We start from the raw sequence: 22,207 nt of genomic DNA on the forward strand, positions 1-22,207 counted from the left end.
TGACCTTGGCTCAGCTGTGCAGATTTCTAAGTTTTACGTCTCAGCAAGAACTAGGAAGGTATGGCCAGGCCTCCAGTTAGCCTCACGGGGTGGATGCAGTGACAGCAATGTCATCTTCGCTCCTTGGCTAACACTAACAATTGTGCATCAGAGTGAAACTAAATTCCCACTGGTCGTCTCCTCCAAAGCAAGCAGGAAACTTATTTCTCTAATTGCTCAACGACAGTGTCTTAGTTCAAACTCTTGCATGCACTTTTAGAAGCCATGTATCTCTTTCTCCCTGGATCTATAACCCATTTTTCGCCTTGCTACTATTCAACCTACTGAGGGAATTGCAAGCTCATTAGTGCAATGATAAAGGTCCATTTTAATTTGGCACAGACTGACTTTTTGGTACAGTAGCTACCAACAGCCCAGGCTTCTGTGACTGATTTACAATGGCCCTCTATGTGTCATTTGTCACTCTCATTCGTAGGTTTCCCCAAATCTGTAATATAGCTCCTCAATGTGTCCTTTCAGTGAACCCTTGTTTACCTTCAAGATTCAGGTTAGTTATTACCTGTTCTGCAAATCATTCTCCAAATTCTGCATTTCTGTCTTACATGGAGTTAGGTGAGCCTCTGACTCCTCACAAAATGTGAACCAGAATATAATTATATTGTGGCATTTATCACATTTTATTGTAAATGTTTCTCTACTACAGCAATATCCATTTTATTATGAGCAATAAAAAAGAATACCTCTTAAAAAATCTTTATATCCACAGAGTTATACCTGTGCTTACAACACTGAGGCTAAGTAAATAGTCTTTAAATTCACTGGGGATAGCATATCAATTTTACCAAAAATTTGGCTGTCATGCACATCAGTCAAATTCTCTGCAGTAACAAAGGAGCACACAAATCTTAATAGCTTGCAACAGCAGAACTTATTTTTCATTCACATAGTATTTTGATGGTTCTAAGTCAGCACTGCCTGCTCAGCTCTACTGTGCTCTGTCAGCCTGTAATCACTCTTTGTGTGTTTTACCATTCTATAGGAGCTCCTGCTTGGAACATGTTTCTCTCATGGCAGAGCAAGACTGCTGATAGAAACACAGATGCACTTCCAAGTTTCAGCTCATAGCTGGCATGTTGACACTTTGGCTCCCATTCCTTCACTCTAATCAAATAGTTTGACCAAGCTTATAGCAAGGAGCTGAGATTGTAACTTCCCCCTTAGAAGGAGGAGTAAGTAACAGGACAGTGATGATAGATGGCAGGATGTAGCCCGAAGTATATGTTGTTCTAAAAGCTTGTGGAAAGTGCTTAGACCCAGATACATAGGAAAAATCCGACCTGGCATGAACTTGGAGTAAATAAGGGGTAGATAAATCAGAAAGGGAAAACTACTTATAAGCATTTTTAACCCTTTGTGACAGAATAGATGGACCTGGAGAGCATGATACCAAGTGAATTAAGCCAATCAGAGAAAGACAAATACCATGGGATTTCACTCATATGTGGAATCTAATGAACAAACTGAACTAACAAACAAAATAAAAACAGACTGGCAGATACAGAGAACACACTGACAGCTGTCAGAGGGGAGGGGGTTGGGGGCTGGGTGAAAAAGGTGAAGGAAAAAAACCCATAAACATAGACAACAGTATGGTGATTACCAGAGGGAAGGTGGCAAGGGAGATAGAAGAGGGTAAAGGGGGAATAAATGGTGATGGAGAGAGACTTGACTTAGGTGGTTAACACATAACATAATATACAGGTGATGTATTATAGAATTGTACACCTGAAACCGATATCAATTTATTAATCAGTGTCACCACAATAAATTCAATTAAAAAAGCATCTGCACTGAATTTGAATATTGTCTCTGAGGTTGACTGTGTGTAACATTTTAATATAGGTCTGTTTGTAATTTCCTTCAATTCATATTTTATTATAAATTTATTCCTTATTTGTAATTTCAAAAACTAGAAATTATTTTTTAAATTCTCACCCAAGGATATATTCATTGATTTTCAGGGAGACAGAGAGCAAGAGAGAAACATTTATGTGAGAGAGAAACATTGGTCAGCTGCCTTCTGTATATGCCCTGACAGGGAATCAAACTGGAAACCTTTTGGTGTTCAGATCAATGCTCTGACCAACTGAGCCAACCAGCCAGAGCAAAACAAAAATACAAATTTTTAATGCCAACCATTAACTTAAGAAAATCAGTTTGCTGACATATGCTAAAAGATGGCAACAATTTAAATTTAATGTTGGACTAAGAAAATAAGGGAAAATGTGAAAAAAATTAATGAATGTGATAAATTTTAAGAATTAGTTGTTCAACTTATCCCACATACAAAAAATTGGTTTTGTGATATTAACATATATTCCACTGATACTCTATATTAAAAGTATCCAGAATTTATATCACTTTATGTGTGAACTGATATAAATAATTTTAGCATGTGGACAATTAGATGGTACATTTACTTAAATACCTTGAAATAAAGAGATAAATAGTAAAAAGTATTAAAATAAATTTCTGATGCATTAAGTATAGTTACATGTGTATTCCACTTACAGTGCACATAAATAATGCATATGTTTGTGTATTTAAATGCATAGATAATTGAGCTATGAGGTATATACTATACAATAACTACTCTGATAGGAACCATGGAGCTCTCAAAAGATCCCTGACATAGAACGTTGGGGACAGCTCTCCAACTAATTAGGTTTACGAATGAATACGAGTACCAAATTATATGAGCCTCAATTTCTTTTCTGTTAAAAATTAAACTTATTAGATTCTTGTGTAGTCTTAGAAGCATTAAATATCTAACATTTTATTATATAAATTTTGGAAAGTGAAGGTATAGCAAAGTTGATTTAGTATCTCAATTAAGAATGGAACAGGCAGAAACACTGAAACTATTTCTTGACAATTTATTCCAAGGAAGAAGACTTCTATTTTCATCTTTTAAGCACTCTGATTTTATCCACTGTCCTTGAATTGTAAGGAAGGGTAAAGAGAAGAATTTCTGTGTATCTGTTTTATTCTGTTCTTTACTTAATATGCTTCAATTTTGTGACCCTTTCCCCTTGGTCTTCTCAGAGCGATTCAGCCAAGCCTTTTTAATATCCCCCTCATTTGGAGTCTCCTCCTATAGTATCACCCGTGATTACAATCCTTTTCATTTTTCTTCGCGGGCCTTTTTCTCTTTAGAGAGTTTTATTTAGAGCTGAGGTGACCACAACCGAAAATTTTAATGAAGGTGAAACTATGATACATGTACCTGTAAACCTGCAATGGGATTTATATATTAATTCATTTTACCTCCTTTATAAAGGTATTAGGACCCTGTCAAAATGCCATCAAATGCTAAAAATATGATCACACTTTTTTAACTGATGAAATTTAATATAAAATTTCAAGAATGTAATAACAGTTTTCAGAAAATATAGCTTTCCCCCTCTAGGCAGTATTCTGGCCAATATTTTTCCATTAGCAAATATTTATCTGCAACTTCATCACCTTCAGTATTCCAATGCAATTAACATTTGTTGAATATTTACTATATTCAAAGCACACATAGGTGTTTCAGATGAAAACAATTAGAATAAGAATATGTCTATTATTAGTGATGTTCACTTTAGCAGAGCAGGTAAGATACTTGAACAATTTTACCTAAAATACGGTAAGTGATATAATATGGTCACAAAATACTATAGCAAGGATGAGGGTGATGTAATCAGGAACATATCCCCAATGCAAGAGAAACTTAAAGTTCTGCTGTCATGTTGCCACAGCTCATACCTATTTAATTCTATACACCTGAGACCTATAGGTAAATATGAGCATCCATCATTACTTACCATATAAATGGCAAATAAAGAAAAATTACCATAAAATATAGATACTTCAGCTTTTATATCTGTAGCTGATAGTAATATTTAAGCTAATATTAATACTCTTTCTCATTATACTATCATTCTGAGTTACCTTATTCACTGCCCTCAGCTTGGTTGGAAGGATTACACACATTTTGATTCCCATAAGATTCACATTTTAGTGCTCACATATGTAAGGGTGTGCACAGCTGGCTATTGGCAATCAATTTCTCATAGAACTCATGGATACATCTTTTTTTAAGTATATTTTACTGATTATGTTGTTACAATACTGCAATTTTTTTCCCCTTTGCTCCCCTCTGCCCAGTATCCCTTTCCCTCCATCAATCCCACACTCCTTATTCATGTTCATGGTTTGTGCATATAAGTTCTTTGGCTTCACCTTTTCTTATATTATTCATAACTTCTATTATTCATAACTTCCCTATGTCTATTTTATACCAACCAATTATACTTCTTAATCCCTGCATCATTTCCCCATTTCTCCCCCTCCCCCATCCCAGATGATAACCCTTCAAATGATCCCCATACCTATGATTCTGTTCCTATTCTGGTCTGCTTAGTTGGATTTTGTTTTTATTTTTTAGATTCAGTTGTTGATTGTTGTGAATTTGTTGTCATTTTAATGTTCATAATTTTGATCTTTGTCTTAAGTAAGTCCTTTTGACATTTCATATAATAATGGCTTGGTGATGATGAACTCCTTTAACTTTACCTTATCTGGGAAGCACTTCATCTGCCCTTCTATTCTAAATGATAGCTTTGCTGGATAGAGTAATCTTGGTTGTAAGTCTTTGCTTTTCATCACATTGAATACTTCTTGCCAGTCCCTTCTTGCCTGCAAAGTTTCTTTTGAGAAATCAGCTGACAGTCTTATAGTCTCCCCTTTGTAGGGAACTCTCTGCTTTTCTCTTGCTGCTTTTAAGATTCTCTCTTTATCTTGAACCTTTGGCATTTTAATTATGATGTGTCTTGGTTGTGGTCCTCTTTGGGTCTAACTTGTTTGGAACTCTCTGTGCTTCCTGGACTTGTAAGTCTATTTCCCTCACCAAATTTGGGGAATTTTCCTTCATTATTTTCTTACATACGTTTTCAATTTCTTACTCTTGCTCTTCTCCTTCTGGCACCCCTATGGTTCAGATGTTGGCATGTTTAAAGTTGTCCTAGAGGTTCTTAAGCTTCTCCTCATTTTTTTTTCAATTCTTGTTTCCTCATTTTGTACTGGTTGACTGCTTTTTTCTTCCTTATGTTCTAAATCATTGATTTGAACCCCAGTTTCCTTCCCTTCACCACTGGTTTTGTGTGGATTTTCCTTCATTTCATTTAGCATAGCTTTTACTTCTTCCATTATGCATTTGTCATACTTATGGATAACTGTCAAGTCTGTGAGCATCTTTATCACTTGTGTTTTGAACTCTGCATCTGTTAGGTTGGCTATCCCCTCGTTGCTTAGTTCTCCCACTGGAACCTTGATCTGTTCTCTCTTTTGGGCCATACTTCTCTGTCTCCTCAACTTGACAGGCTCCTGTGTTTGTTTGCCTCTGTGTCTTAGGTAGAGCTGTCACACCTGTTACATTGTAAGGGGCAGAGTCTTAGGTATTGGTCAGTACAGGGTAACCCATTTCACCATGTTGTGGCATTCTATGTGGGGGAGGGGTCTGAGAGGGAACAGTGCTGCTTTCTTAGCACTTGCCTCTTTTCCAGACACTTCTCCCACTTCTGTATGGAACTGGCGCCCCCCTAGCTGTTGCCCTGGCCATTGTTCCCAGAGAGGGTGGATCTGCAGATGTTCTTGGACTGTGGGGGCCCTTTAAACAAGCAGACTCTGCTGAGAGACTGGCAGTTTCTTCCTCTGCCCTAACCCCCACGGGTTTGCACAGACAGAAACAGTGAGGTTTCATTTTCCCCAGCCTGGGACCATGAACTGTGCGGTCTGGTCTGATGCTGGGAATGTTCCCCAGATGTACCTCCCAACTTTTTTAAATGTGTGACTGCACTTTCTGCTAGCCTGCCACTGCCACTGCTTCCACCACACTATGTCCTCTCCATGCTGGCTCCTCCCCTCCTACCTGTCTGGATGAATATTTCTTCTTTATATCTTTGTTTGTTGGACTTCCATGCTGATTGATTTTCTGGAACTTCTGGTTGTCTCTAGTTTTGAGGTAGTTGTATTCCTTCTTAGTTGTGGAGGGAGATACAGCATGTCTGTCTAGGCCACCATCTTGGCCAGAAGTCCGATACACTCTTCTTGATGGCAGGAATCCAATATAATCAACCTTTTACAAAGAAGCTGACTGGTGATCCCAGAACATGGTGTTCTATCTGAGGTCTAGCTTTGGGCTTGGCTTTTGGTAGATTGGACAGTAAGTAGTGTTAGTAGCTAGATCTGCTTTGGTGAAGGGAAGTTTATCACATTAAAACTATGCATTGACTGCCTTGCAGATATTTTTGCCTAAGGACCCATTGAGTAACAATCAGGTTAACTAGGAATAGAAGTTGACTGACATGAAGAAGACAGACCTTCTTATACATTGTTTTACAGCATTCTCTGTCCTGAATGTCCTGTGTAGGGCATTAATGTATGATTCAGACATCTTCACATCCTGTCTCCTTTCTGATAGACTCATCCATTGGGGACATAATATAACAAAATTTCTAAGTAAAAATGAATCACCAGAGATCAAATAAAAAATGGAGATCCATAAGAAATATGTAAAAGCAAGGCATCAAGGATTATGATAAGAGTTATTACTTGTATTTCTTAAAAATAAGTGAAAAAGTATAAAATTGTAACTGCAATGAAAAAAAATGAAGGTATTACCTATTATATAGAAATAGCTATTTATTAATTGAAAGCTTTATTTCTAAGCTAAGTTCTTGACTACCTAAAGAGTAAACAGTACAAATTACTATGAAATCAAATTTGATTAATTATAGAATGTTTTCACTCTATTTTTAGATTGTTGTGTATTAGGTTGATGTTTAAAGTAATACGTTCTTATTGTAGAAAATGTAGAGAATACAAATATAGTACAAAAAAGAATTTTAAAATGACTTTTCTCAAAATTATTCCAAATACTTTTATATGTATATGTGTGTACATATATATTTTAAGCAAAATCATTGTTTTAAAAAATATGTTTTTAAAAATACGCATTTTGCGGGGGGGGGTTGGTTGTGTGGGGGAGAGAAATTAGGGGAAAAGGGGACAACTGTAATTGAAAAACCAAAATAAAAATAAAAATAAAAAAATACGCATTTCAGTATTTTCTTGGTGATTTAATCCTATAATATTGATTTTTATTATTTGTATTATTTCCCAACCTACAAGTATAGAATAATTAAAGAATAAATGCCATGTACATGGTTCACATTGAAAAAATATATTTCAAATACCACTATTATAAAAAATACTGTTCATAGTTTGTTTTATAACTATCTTATATTGTTAGCATAAAATTATAAAAAACAATAGTTTCTGGGTCAAAGGTACATCAGTAGTTTTATTTTGTAGCTCTTAGAATTTTTTTTCATTTAGTTTAATCCAATAATACAATATAATTAAATTCTTAAATTTACATTCAGAGAAATACACATGTATGTTGTCATTGTACTACATTTAGCCTCCAACATATAATACATTGCTTGTGTTACTCTGTTTTTGTGTAGGGGAAGATTAAGACAACGTCTAGATTGATTTATTAACTTAATTTTTTCTGTGTATTTCATCCTGATTCTTTACTAACACCGTCCTGTTTTAAGTGGTATCTGATGCATTTTAATACATGAAGGAAAGTACATCTTTATTATTCACCTAGAAATATGTTTTCTATAGTTTAGCACTGACATGGATTTAATTAATTCAGTTTGATAGATACATTCGGAATTGCATAATAAGTGTATGTCATGGAATACATATATCTAGTTTAGTATATTATTTAGGTAAATTTTGTGCTTTCCAAAAACACTTCATTTTTTAATATTTTATTGTTTATGCTATTACAGTTGTTTCAATATTTTCCTTTTGCCCCCCTTCCCCCAACCCTCCCCCCTTTCCTATAGTCAATCCCCACACTATTGTCCATGTCCATGGGCCCTTTATATATGTTCTTTCACTAATCCCTTCATCTTATTTCAATCAGTTCCCGCCTCCCCCCTACCCTCTTATAGCTGTCAGTCTGTTCCATGACTCTATGTCATTGGTTCTATTCTGCTCATTATTCTGTTCATTAGATTTCTCTTATAAGTGAGATCATATGAGTTTTATCTTTCACTGCCTGGCTTATTTCACTTAGCATAATAGTCTCCAGTTCCATCCACGCTCTCACAAAAGGTAGGAGTTCTCTCTTTCTTTCTGCTGCATAGGATTCCATTGTGTAGATGCCCCACAGTTACTTATCCACTCAGCTACCAATAGGCACTTAGGCAGTAGCTTAAAGTATTTTGGAAACAGCCTAAATAGTTTATTTTTAAAGCTTATTCTTAACTACTTATTTTTATGTTTGTGTTGTTGCACTATGAATGAGGTATTTTTTCTTTATATTCATAAATTGCTCATTGTTTACCTATAGATAACTGGTTTTGCATAACAATTTTGCAAGTAATAATGTTACTCAATTATTTCATTTTAATATTTTCCAGCTAATTTTCTTATTTTTCCAGATAAAAAGCTACATTGTTGCATGTACTTGTATTTTTCTCCTTTTTTTCTTACATTGATAGTTTTTGTCTTTTGCATTGACCAGAGCTTCTCAATTTCCAAAAATTATGATGAAAGATTGAGTCATCTTTATTACTGAAATTTATGCAACTATTTCTATTGTTTTTTAAAATTAGATCTGTCTAAATGGGATAGCTTTAAATCAACTTAAGAAATATTATTATTTACATCTTGCTTTAAAATAACTAATATCAGAAATGTATAAAGAACATCATCAAATACTAAGCTGTACCTGTAGACCAGATTACTCTCTCCCTTGCATAACTTAGTAGGTATGGTAGTCAGAATTCTAAACTGAGTCCCAAGATTTTCCACCTGTTGATACTCATACCCAATTCCCCATGACCGTGATTATGACAGATGTCACTCCTGTGATTAAGGTATGTTATATGACATGGTTGACTTTAAGAAAGTTGATATCAGGCTTGACCCGGACAGGTTTATTGGGGTGGGATGCTGTTAGCAGATAATATCAGTTCTTTTAGTCACTTTAATCTGCCCATTTTCTAATAAAAAAAAATTAATTGCATTTTTCCATTACCATTTAGTCCCCTTATACTCCCTCCCCTCAGCAATCACCACACTGTTGTCCCTGCCCATGAGTCCTTTCTCCTTTTTGCTCAATCTGACCACCTCCTTACCCCTCTCCCTTAGCTGTCTAATTATTCTTGAAAGAACTTTGCTAACTTAACATTATTTGGATCATTGCAGTGAACAAACATCTCTGTTTATCTGTTTACTTCTCAAATAAGAACAGTGTGAATAAAAGCGATTCTTGAAATTATGCCTGTATTTATTTTCTAAAATGTCTTTTCTTTTTTTTTTTTTGTATAAGTTGAGTCATTTCAAATCATATAGTGCAGCGCAATGAAATGTAAAAAGATATGATAAGGGATATTTTTTCCTAGGGAAACAAGTGTTGATTTTTTTTTCACAATGTTTAGTTTGAATACATTTTGTTGCAAAGAATTATTTTCAAAATGTCCCTCTAAACTGATTTTGCAACGAATTGCACAGTTCTGTGTTTTCCTACCTGGCAGTAAAAGTGTGCTCTTCATGAACATAAAGACACTTCTGTAAAATATACAAATCATTAAATGCTAAGCTTCTTTACTGTTTACTTTTCAATCAGCATTTAACTCTCTAGTTTCAGTCTCTAAAACTAGGTAGGACTGCAACCAACATGAGAACTGAAATAGTGCCATCAATAACTGAATAAATCTCCATTCATTTATTTAGTATATTAAGAAAAAACACAAGTACATTACAACAGAGAGTAGTATGATTTTCAAATTCAAACTGAACTGAGGAATATCATCTCTGATCTGACTGTGATTTATTTTTCTAAGGGTGCAGTTTACCTCTGGGTGTCAAACTAAATATGAAAGTCTGTATTTAACCATATTCACATGAGGTAGGTGTTGCACAGGGATGAGGGCTGGGAATGTTTCTCTACTAAACATGGTTGTTTCTAAAGCTAGTGTTTCCATTTGGATTTACTGTAGGAAGAAAAGATGCTCTTTCCCACAGTATTTCTGTCAAATTCTAACATATTTCTTTCAATGAATCTCCTGAAAAATGGTCCAGTTACTTCTTTTTGTGCCCTTGGTGACTTCAAAGGGCCTCTACACCTATTCTTAAGAAAATAACTCCCATCAATGACTTACAAGTGACATGTTTTATTACGAGTGACTAATATTACTTTTACACCTCTCTTCTTGTTAAAATCTTAAAGAACATTATAATATTTGATAGAGTGTTTTATAATATGGACACAAAATTTTCTAGTCCCTGGAAAATTTTAATATAATTCAAGTAATGTCCTCCTTAATGAATGGTGTCAGTTAATTTACTTTACCACTTTTTTGCTTGATTGTTGTTCTGTAATTTTATTATCCTGCCTTCATATCTACCATTCCTATTTTGTTTGATTTTTCTATTGACATAAAGTTATTTCTATGCCATTACATACCTGTAATTATATATGTATATTTTATGTATTAGTAGAGTTTTTTATTTTTCAGTATCTGTTTGCAAAATGTAATTTCACATATTGAGCCTTTTTATATTTCCAAATAAAGTAAAATCCTCCTGTATTATTACAATATCAGAAAAAATATTAAAATTATAGAATTATAAACACAGAATTGTGAATATTTAAGAAGTAGAGTTAGAATGCAAATTTGTGGATCAAAATAGTACATTTGAGAATAAGCGGTTAAAAATATGATTATGAAGAAACCGAAGATAAATGTGCTCATTTCTAACTTTTGCAGTTTCAAACAAGTATTACAATAAACACAACAGGGCACATTTTGATAAATAGTGTCTCTTTTTATTGTCTTTGTTACTAACAGAGGAGCAAGAGAAATAAGGGCATCGTTGACCACTTATTTGAATTCTGTTTATGTTTTTGTCTCACAGCTCCATCTCCCACTTGTGGACATGGGTCTCTGGAGCCCATCAAACCTTTCGTGATTTTACCAATGCCTTCTGGGAGAGATCCAGGAGGGAAAATTGCTTGGCCCTGCCTTCAATTTTATTTTTTATCTGCGAAGGGAGAATGTCAATAACGTTTTGTTTCTTCCCAGCCTGTTTTGATGACTGATGATATGGCATTCCATATTCCTTGGAAGAAAAGTGATAGATAAAAGTGCGTGTCTAATGGAGTAAGGTTATAAATGAGGTTTAGAAACACAAACAACGTTGGAAAAGTGTAAATGTATTTTGGTCTAAGTACCTCAGCCCACTGTTCAACTCCTTCTGATTTAACTCTGTAACTTGACTTTTATCTCCCTCATCTACAACAATTACAGGCCTTACAGCCAAGGCTCTTCTCACATTAAATGTATCTCGGAGGGACTGCTTTTGCTGGATCCATCCACTGTCACAAGCTGACTGAGCATTAAAACTCCCACCTGCTGTGGATCACTGTGCTCCCAAGTCCAACTGCCAGAGGCAAAAAAACCCCCACGAAAAACTAGTGCCACCGAATTTCCACCTAATTACTGCCTAACACCCTTGAGGAGGTCTGGGTTTAAACCCTCTTTAGAAAGACAAATAGAACATCAGGCATATCAGGCATTTTAAATTTCAGTTCAGTCATTTGATCTTCCTGGTGTTATGGTGATTACTGTAATATAGTTTCTAATTTAGATATGCATCTTAATTATTGATTGTTTTAATACAGGCTTTAGTAACAATTTGTGCTGTTTATGCATTATGCAAGAAATAGTTCTTGTCATACTACATAGCAGTTGGGGAGATTTCCCCAAAACTTTTTTCTGCACTAACAAATAAGGCTGCTTAAGCGTAGACAGTCGGCAAAATAGATATGCGTTGACAGCAGCTGGTTATTTTAGGTTTATTTTGTTTTGCCTTTCTGTTGCATTTAGTTGGTAGGACTGCATCACTTTGCTAATTGTTGGCATCTTGTGGGAAATATAAGGGTGAAGAGAAAACAATGTCATGTAAGGACACAAATGCACATAAGACTAAAACACCTGACACCAAGGCCATTATATACGTAGGGGAAAAAAGTTATGTAATGCAGTGATCTTTGTTATTAGGGAAGAAAAATAGTGCTATGAGATTATATTAAGCATGATGATGCTTAATTAGGATATATTTCCAAATAATCACAATTTATTTTAAGTTAAACTTGCCGATATCAAACAGGAAAAGCATCATATTATGTAGGTCACAGGAAAGGCGAGAGGCAGCTGCAGGTATGATGCTGGAGAGCTGTCAGAGCCTCTCCAGGTTGCTCTCACGTGCAGTTGGAGATCCCATGCCTACACATCATATTTTCTCGTGGCAATAATGATTATATATTTTATATTTCATCTTAATTTCACATTTTTTTTTGGTTAAAAATATCAATAAAAGAAAATACCGTATTTTTCGCTGCATAAGACACACTTTATTTTTTTCCTCCAAAAATGGGGGGGAAATGTCTGTGCATCTTATGGAGCGAATATTGTGTCACAGACCATGATGTGTATTACCTGACCTGTCAGCGGTGGTGGCAGCTATTAGAAGAGGAAGCGGTGGGCCCACGTGAAACCCCTGGGGACACTTAAATGTCCCACTTAACTGCTGAATCTCAGGGCTTCTGGTCAGTATGAAGATAGTGAAGAAAGTGATATCAGTGATTGTGAGCAACTGAGCTTCATAAATTCTGACACTAGCAATGATGAGTTCTTGGGGTTCCCAGAAAACTAGAAGAGTACTTGAACCTTAAAGTCTCTCCTCATTTGTTAATGACAGTGATGACGGTTCTTAATACCACTGTTGATTGGTGTTCACTTTATATGGTTGAAATATTATTCTGTTATATTTTATTAAATATTTTAGTACACCACTGGGTTGATAATTTTTTTTCCTTGTTTTCCTCCTCTAAACTTTGGCGCATCTTACGGTCAGGTGCGTCTTATAATGCAAAAATATGGTGTATATTTGAGAGGTAAATTTGTAAAAATTCTTTTTAAATGAAAATAATAAATTCACATAATTAAAAAAATAAACTTTATTGAGAAATGATTTATATATATTCCTCAGCTCACTCATTTAAAGTGTACATTAACAGAGCTGGGCAATCTTCATTTTAATATTTTTTGTCCCTTGTCAATACCTTTACTGCCTTTATTTCCATTCATAGTCTTTTAATGTCAGAAAGCCCTTGAGATAACTTAATACATATATTTTAAGATGCCCTTGAAGAATCCTCAGTATTAAGGGTCTCCAGAGAAACAGAACCAATAGGTAGATATATGGAAGGGGGTTTATTACAGAAATTATTGGTTATTGTGGAGGCCAAGTACCATGATCCACTGTCTGCAAGCTGAAGAGCCAGGGTTGCCAGAAGTATAATTTAGTCCTAATCCAAAGGCCTGACAACCAAGGGAACCAGGTGTTTAAGTCTCAATCTGAATCCAAAGACTGAAGAATTGTTGAAAGGGCTGATATTGAAAGTTGAGTTCCAAGTCTCAAGGGGCAAGAATCAAATACCATTGTCTGAAGGCAAGAGAAGATGGATGTCCCACTTCAAGCAAAATTGCAAATTCTTCCTTCATCTGCCTTTTTGTTCTGTTTAACTTCTCAACAGATTGGGTGATGACCATCTGCATTCCTCAAGATGATCTTCTTTACTCAGTCAATTAATGTAAATGCCGTCTCCTCCAGAAGTACCCTCAATGAAACACTCAGAAATAACGCTGTTTGGGTATCCTTGTAGCTCACTCAAACTGACACATAAAATCCACCATTCACTCTGATTTATGGAACCAGACTCTAGGTTGTTTGTCATTATAACAATGATTCATTGACCTGGAGAAAAGGGTTCATGATGAAGTATAACCTGCTTTTTTTTTTTTTTTTTTTTTTTTAATATTGGTTTTCCAAGGCCTTGGTCATTTCTTTTATATTTCTCAATGACCCAATATGCATTGCGAAATATTTGTTCACAACATTGCTGTCAATTATATTAGCAGTAAAAGAAGAGGAAAGTAACTGTCCTTGAAAAATAAGAGTATTTATTTATTTAATTATTTATTCACTTTATTGTATTTTTTCCATTATCATTTATTTCCCTCTTCTACTTCCACTTACGCCCTCTTCCTGGCAACTTCCATACTGTAGTCCATGTCCATGAGTCTTTTTTTCTTTTTTTCTCGGTCTCTCCACCCGCTAACCCCCCCCACCCCGCCCCCTGCCCAGAGCTGTCAGCCTGATCTCCATCTATGAGTCTGTCTCTATTTTGCTTGTTAGTTCAGTTTCTTCATTAGATTTCACACAGAGTGAAACCATATGGTATTTATCTTTCTGTAACTGGTTTATTTTACTTAGGATAATGTTTCCCAAGTCCATCTATTCTGTCTCAAAAGTTAAACATTGCTTATTTTTTATGGCTTAGTAGTATTCCATTGTGTAAATGTACCATAGTTGTTTTACCTATTCATCTCCTGATGGGAACTTGGGCTGTTTTGAATTCTTGGCATATAAAATAAAAATAAAAAAGATTTGGTTCATACTGACAAATCATGGTATTAATTTGTAATTTTAGCTTTTCTCCTTTTTCTAGACCTGATAAATATATAATAATTTTATTGTTAAAGATTCAGCAGAATAAGATTAGAAACTAATCTCTCTGATTGATAGTATTTTTCAGTTTTATAATATTACTTTCATAATTAAAGGAGTTTTGCAAAACTCAATTGTATAGAACAGGTACGAGTTTGGCTAAGGCACTCTGGAATCCTAATGTTTAATTGTCTTGTGCTTCCATATCAAATGACACAATCTACATCTTTATTGCATTGATAGAAAGTAAGATAAAAAATGCAAGGAGGAAACATTGTTCATTTTTTTTGGCTGCTTAATGACCAAAGATAATAAAAAATGAAAGAAATAGAAAAAGACTGTAGATGAAGTCCTTATGGATGCATTCTATTAAAGCAACTTAACAGAGAGAGAAGTGAACACTTTAAGGTAAAGATGAATTTCCATTAGCTAGTTTGATAAATTGTTATTATTCCAGGCAATCTGAAGTAGTATCTGGTGTAATTACTAGATATGTTGTGAGTTGTCAGGAAATCCAGAGATCAATCACCCAAAATTGTCTGGATCCACACTTATTCATCTGTACCTGGGGTAAAAATCTCAACAATGAGAACAACAGAGATTTAAAAATAACAAAAAAGAAAGTAAAGGAGGTTAAATAATGAATACGGATACTCAGTGTTTGCTTTTAACCAGTTAAGTGTTCAAACCCATAAATATAAACAGAGGTCATTGTGAGGTTTACGTTTATATACCTTATGATATAAAAATCAGGATAAAAAATAGTTGAATGCTATTTTTATAAGTTTAACTTACAAATTAACCTGAATAAAAAGTTTTTAGAATGGTTGATTCAAATCAATCTGGATTTTAATATATATGTTTCAATCTAAGAAGTTCCTTAATTGATTATATCAAATGTAAAACAAAGAGGAAAAAGCATGGAATTTATGTTTAACATATAATTTTTTTCTTTATACTTCTAGTGGGTGAGTAGATGAGGACGAGGTATAAAGGGTTTAGTTATCTCTGGGTATATATACAATATGAAAGAGTGCATGAGTTACTATGGTACTTAGTTTGTAATGCTTAAACTTGCAAATGTACAAAAAACAAAGAAGCATCATTTTACTACCCAGAGATATTTTCCATATGTGGTAAATGAAAAATAAAACAAAACAAAAAAACATTATCTATTACAAATAGGAATCCTAACTACTGCATTATGACTTTATTTCATATACATAACTTTCAACTTTCTCTAATGGCTGTAGAAAATTTTAGAGAAAAGATATTATGCTCATAAAGACTCTGTTTCACTTGCTGAACAGACCCAATCTTCTCCTTACATGGGGCAACCAAGTTTAAATGTTTCATCAGCAATGCAATCTACTTCAACAAAACTAAACTCATCATCGTCCTCCCAGTAGTCCTGATCCATTTTCATGCTTCCCGTTTTGTTTAATGGTATCATCACTCATCCAATCAACAATTTCAAAATCTTTAACTCTGTTAATTTTCCTTCTCTCATACTGTCAGCAAATACTGTTGGTTTTCTCTTGACAAAATATTTAACTTCATTTTTTCATCAAAACAGCAATATCTGGGCCAGTGTGTCTTAGTGTTTTCTTATAGACCTAATTTAATATTTTATTTTAATTATTTTTTCAGCATTTAGATTTTTAAAAAGATTTTATTTATTTATTTTTAGAAAGAGGGGAAGGGAGGGAGAAAGAGAGAGAGAGAAACATCAATGTGTGGTTGCCTCTTGTGCTCCCCCAAGGGGGACCTGGTCTGCAACCCAGGTGTGTGTCCTGACTGGGAATTGAACCCGTGACCCTTTGGTTTGTAGGCCAGTACTCAATCCACTGAGCCACACCAGACAGGGTTAACTTAATATTTTAAAACATCCCTTTATCACAAGTTCACAGAAATGCATGAAAATGATAACACGTTTAAGAAAGTGGTTGCCCTTGCAGAGAAAGGAATATGTGATCAGAGACAGGTACCAGGGGTTTCAGCTATAAAGAATGTTTTTATTTTTTTAAAGCAGGGTGGTTGGACACCCAGATATTCATTAAGTTAGTCTTTAAACTTTTTATATGATTGAAATATTACACAACACATTTAAAAATAATTTTTAACAAGTGAATACTTGGTATACACAGGATATTTGCAAAATGCAAAAATTACTAGCTACTAACTGCAATGAGAAAAAAATATATTTCTTTTTCATGAAGAAATCTGGTAGTTCTGCCTTAACAATGAGTCAAACTCAGTCATCACAAATACGGGCTAACTTCCCAGTGTAATGCATCACCTACATAGTATTCTTTTCTGGAATACTTATGCTCCAGAAAACCACTATAACTATGTGGCCCAATTTGGGAACCACTAGCCACTTGTGGCTGTTGAACAATTAAAATACGACTAGTCCAAATTGAGATATGTTGTAAGAATAAAATGCACATAAGATTTCAAAGACAATACAAAAACACAAAACACCTCATTAATGTTTTTATATTAATTGCATATTGAACTGATATTATTTAGGATATAATGAGTTAAATAAAATATACTGTTAAAGTTTATTTAAATCCCTTTTTCCAATTTACCTTTAGTGTTGCTGCCCCAGTGAAATCTTCCCATTTCATCTCTAAATATGATTGTATTTGTTAAGGTTGAAATTCAGCTGTGTGTCATAGAACCCTGTAATGACAATGCCTTAATGAGCAGAGACGTTTCTTTTTCTCTCAAAATGGGCTGGTATGATAGCTTTTCTCAGTTATCCAGGGACCATATGGCTCTCTCTATTTTTTTTTTTTTTATCCAATATCGCTTGTGTCATTGATGATGACTTGCTACTGTGAACATGATGTGAGCTGAGGATGTGTTGGGGTGTTATATTACTACTGTATTTTCCTTTTTATTTTCAATTTTTTGTTTATTATTTTAATGAAGAATATTTATTCATCATTTTGTCTCCAAATAAATTTATTATCAACTTGAACTTCAAAAAGGCCTTTAAGAATTTTTGTTACATTGAATAACATTCTGTAAGCCTTGATAGTTGTATAATATGAATTTGTTCAATTTGGGAGCATCATATGTAACTTTGTATATTTTTAGATATGCTGGGGATTTTTACAGTGGTATTTTGGTATTTCATTCACTTATTTCATTAGATTATGCTGACTATTTTATAATTGCTAATGACATACAATATGTTATTTAACTATTTAAATTCATCATTGCAACAAATTTTGTTAATATAAGGAAACTAAGAAATTTAAAAAAAAATTATGTTGATATGGCCATCATGCTACTTTACTTAATTCTAATATTGTATCACTTTTTTCTTTTTTTATAATTGATGAGTATTTATTATATTTTGTTGTTTTTGTTATTCTTCCAACTAGAATTTTAATTTTTCACCTATAATTACAATGTTTTCTATTGGAAATAATAGTATGCTTTAACCAAAATAAGGATAGTTACCTCTTGCCCTATTTATTGACTACACAGAGCATATTGCTACTGAGCTATAAAGTGTTAATGATACACTTCTACTTCTTAGTAAAATTTAGAGTATAGATTTCTATTTCTAAATTCTGATATGGTTTGAAATTTTGTTACCTTGGAGACTGCCTCTGTACTCTTGCTGGAAGTAAAGAAATACTTGAGGGTTCCTGTTGTTTTCACCTCAGAACAATTGAGATAATAACAGAGTTTCTTTGAAATAAAAAAATAAAAATAAAAGAAGTTTAAAAAGAAGGTGTGGATAGATAGTGCAGAGTTGCAAAATATTGATTTTAGATAACAGGATTACCCCTTTAAGTGTTTGTGGAAGATTCTATTTCCACCAGCAGTGAATGTGAAGCCCCTATTGTTCAGCATTCCCATTGGGGAAAAAATGAAATATAATCATAATTCAAAATCTGTACTGTAAAATTCATCTATAGTATAAACTCCAAATCATCAACAGTGATGTTCTATTATTAAGATAATAGCCTGCATTAATTGAATGTAATTCTGTGACTAGTACTCTACTAAGCCTTTACAGAGATATTCTCAATCCCCAAAAAACCAAATCAAGAAAAATTACTCGTAAAAATATATGCACCCATGTGTTCATTTCAGCATTATTCACAGTGACCAGGATATAAAGAGAGCCAATGAGTCCTTCCAGAGGGCTAGATAGTGAAGATGTGGTACATGTATACAATGGAATACTACTCAGCCATAAGAAAAGATGTCATGCTGCCATTTGGGACAGCAAGGATGGACCTTGAGAATATTATGATAAGCAAAGCATTAGTCAGAAAAAGCTCAGAACCATATGATTTCACTCATATGTGGGACATACAATAAAACTGAAACTTACAGACACACAACAGTATGGTGGCTATAAGAGGGAAGGGGCTTGGGAATAGTAAAGGGGGACAAAATATGGTAATGGAAGATGAGTTAACTTTGGGTGATGGCTATACCATGCAATACATATAAAGAAAAAAATAAGAAAGAAAGAAAGAAAGAAAGAAAGAAAGAAAGAAAGAAAGAAAGAAAGAAAGAAAGAAAGAAAGAAAGAAAGAAAGAAAGGAAGGAAGGAAGGAAGGAAGGAAGGAAGAAAGAAAGAAAGAAAGAAAGAAAGAAAGAAAGAAAGAAAGAAAGAAAGAAAGAAAGAAAGAAAGAAAGAAAGAAAGAAAAAGACATGAAACCTGTGAGACAGGACAATGGCCCGCAATTTAAGTATGAGCAAACAGCTTACCAGTCATGTCTTCTCAGGGAATATACTTCGGTCAATTCTAGAACATTGTTATCTCATTGCCTTCTTTCCTGAGTGCATGTCTGCATGTTTCAGAGAGTTGACCATGGTTATCCTAAAATGTCCCGTGATTAAAGAAACCCATATGTAACAGGGATAAAATCTGTACAATCACTTGAACTCACTGGGGAATTTACATCTGACTCAGGAGTAAAGTCTTGAATGTCATTATTCTCCAGGCACATATCTACAAGATTTCCAAGTATTTTATTCACAGTCCAGAGTCTTAGAACCATCCTTGTTAAATGAGTACTAAATAGACTTATGAAGTGGAAGACATGAATAATTGGTGTTTCAGGAATACTGGACATTCAATAAATCAGTGATTGATGTTCTAGCTACCGGCTGTTAATAGTGTTCATGGGAACAAAAGTTCTAAACCATTAATGTGTCCATTATATTAAAAATATAAGCCTTATATTACATTTAACTCCCACATTTCTTTGCACGTTTTTGGAATTCACCAATATGAGTTATTGAAGTAAAGGTATTCTGTTAAAAAAATAAAATGAAGTATTGTAGATTGTTAATATCCATGATTAGGACACCCATCAGCAGGTGACCCATAATGCCTTCTCTTCTAGCCCCTCCCCCCCTTCCCATCCCACACCACCTTACCTTTCCTTACTGTTCCTTACCTTAACTTATTCTTCTAACTGCCTTCCTTTCTGGTTTTCTTTCTCCCCCCTCTTTCTTTCCTCCTTCCCTCCCTTCTTCCTTTCTCCACCTGTACATTCCTTCTTTTCTTTCTCCTTTTCCCCTCTTCCTGTTATCTCTCTTTCTGTAATCTATCATCAGTACCTATCTATCCAATTATAAGCTGATTCAAATATATACTCTTTACACATAAGGATAACACAGCACAGGAAAAAAAATCCCATAAATTATTGTGTAACTATACCATTGCACCCCTAGGTAGAGCCTTTCAGCTCTTATGGAAAAGAGATAAACTCAACTTTAAAGTATTTATTGAGGAATGATCAGTGTTGCTCTCTGCCTTGCAAAGGAAAATGTATCCATAATCTGAGAAAATATTTAACGAGCATTTTAAATAATTTCAGTAAATTATGCACCTGTTTTTTCTCTCATATTACTAAATCCTTTCACTGTGAAACCTGTCAACTTGTTAAGGTTTTATGAAATACATTTTTATTTTAATAAATGTATAACAAGTGACCTTATTATAAGAGCTCTTTCTTTAATATGTAAATATGAATATTACTTTGACATGTAGCTTGATTATGGGTTAGTTACCTTTTTCCCAACTTTGCTGAGATATAATTAACATTGACATTATATAAGTTTAAGGTGTATGATATGATGATTTGATACACGTATATACTGAGAGATCTTCCTGGCTGGTTTGGCTCAGCGGATTGAGCGTCGGCCTGCGAGCTAAGTGTCGCTGGTTCGATCTTCCAGTCAGGGCACATCAGAGAAGGAAAACTCTGACTCCAAAAAACCTCCGCTGCCTTGCGGCATACCTCTTCAGGGGAAAGGCTAAGGGAGTAAACCCCGACAGAAAATCCGGAGCCGGAGTCCCTAAGGCGGTTCGACGTTGTAGTCAACACCGGCAACTCCTGCGGCGCACCTGAAGCCAAGCTGTATTGACTCCGTCTTTCCCTTGGACCCTTCAGCTGCGAAGAGAGGGGGGGTCTGCTGCATGGGCAACAGCAGACCCTCCATATCACCCTGCCCAGGCTCTGTAGCTTCAGCTTCACTGGAGAGGACTCCAGCTTCATTGCAAGATGTCGATTCAACACGGGAGGAGACAGATACCGTGTCACTCCCGAGTCGGACTGCACAGCCATTCTCGGTGGTGCAGATAGACTCTTAAGAAGCTACACCATCGTCTCTCGAGACGGACGGCTGCCGAAGAAGAAGATACTGAGAGATGCTTACTACTGTAATGTTGGTTAACACATCCTTCATGTCACACAATTACCAATTTGTTATTGTTGTTGTGCTGAAAACCTTAAAGCTTTACTCTCACTGTCTCTTTCAAGTATATGATACAGTGCTGTAACTATAGTCACCAGGCTAAACATCACCCCCTCAGAATTTATTCATGTCATACCGAGAAGTTTGTATACTTTGACCAACATCTCCCCACTTTCCCCACCCACGGGCTTCTGGCAACCACTTCTACTCTCTGTTTCCATGAATTCAGGTCTTTTTAGATGCTACCTATAAGTGAGATCCTAGAGTATTTGTCTTTCTCTGTTTTCTGACTTATTTCACTTAACATTATGCCCTCACATTTTATCCGCATTGTTACTAATGGCAGGATTTACTTTCATTTATGGCTATATTCGTATTCATTGTGTGTATATACATACTATAACTCTTTTTATCTCTCTATTTCCTTCCCTCCTTCCCTCCCTCCCTACCTATGCCACATCATATATATATATATATATATAGTTTTTTATTTCATTCATCCATCAGTAGACCCAGGTTGTTTCTATGTTTTGGCTACTGTGAGTAATGTTGCAATGAATATGGGAGGAAAGATCTCTTTAACAGACTGATTTGAGCTAGAATATATGGTAAAGAAATTATTAATTTTTCAAGAAGCCTCCATACTGCTTTCCATAGTGCCTGTACCAACTTACATTCCCAACAACGAGACAGAGTTCCCTTTTCTCACATTCTTGCCCGCATTTTTTATCTCTTAACCTTTTAATAATGCCGTTCTAG

At 34.8% G+C, this 22,207-nt stretch overlaps 1 non-coding gene across 1 annotated transcript; it reads right to left on the reverse strand.

The window, feature by feature from the left end:
* Window positions 1–12,320: 12,320 nt before the first annotated feature.
* On the reverse strand, window positions 12,321–12,450 carry LOC150008244 (small nucleolar RNA SNORA44). The gene has a single exon (XR_016511558.1). It is a non-coding gene; the product is annotated as a small nucleolar RNA SNORA44 (small nucleolar RNA).
* Window positions 12,451–22,207: the final 9,757 nt, after the last annotated feature.

The sequence above is a fragment of the Furipterus horrens genome, unplaced genomic scaffold (genome assembly GCF_987537825.1).
Source record: "Furipterus horrens unplaced genomic scaffold, mFurHor1.1.pri manual_scaffold_5, whole genome shotgun sequence".
Lineage (NCBI taxonomy): Eukaryota > Metazoa > Chordata > Mammalia > Chiroptera > Furipteridae > Furipterus > Furipterus horrens.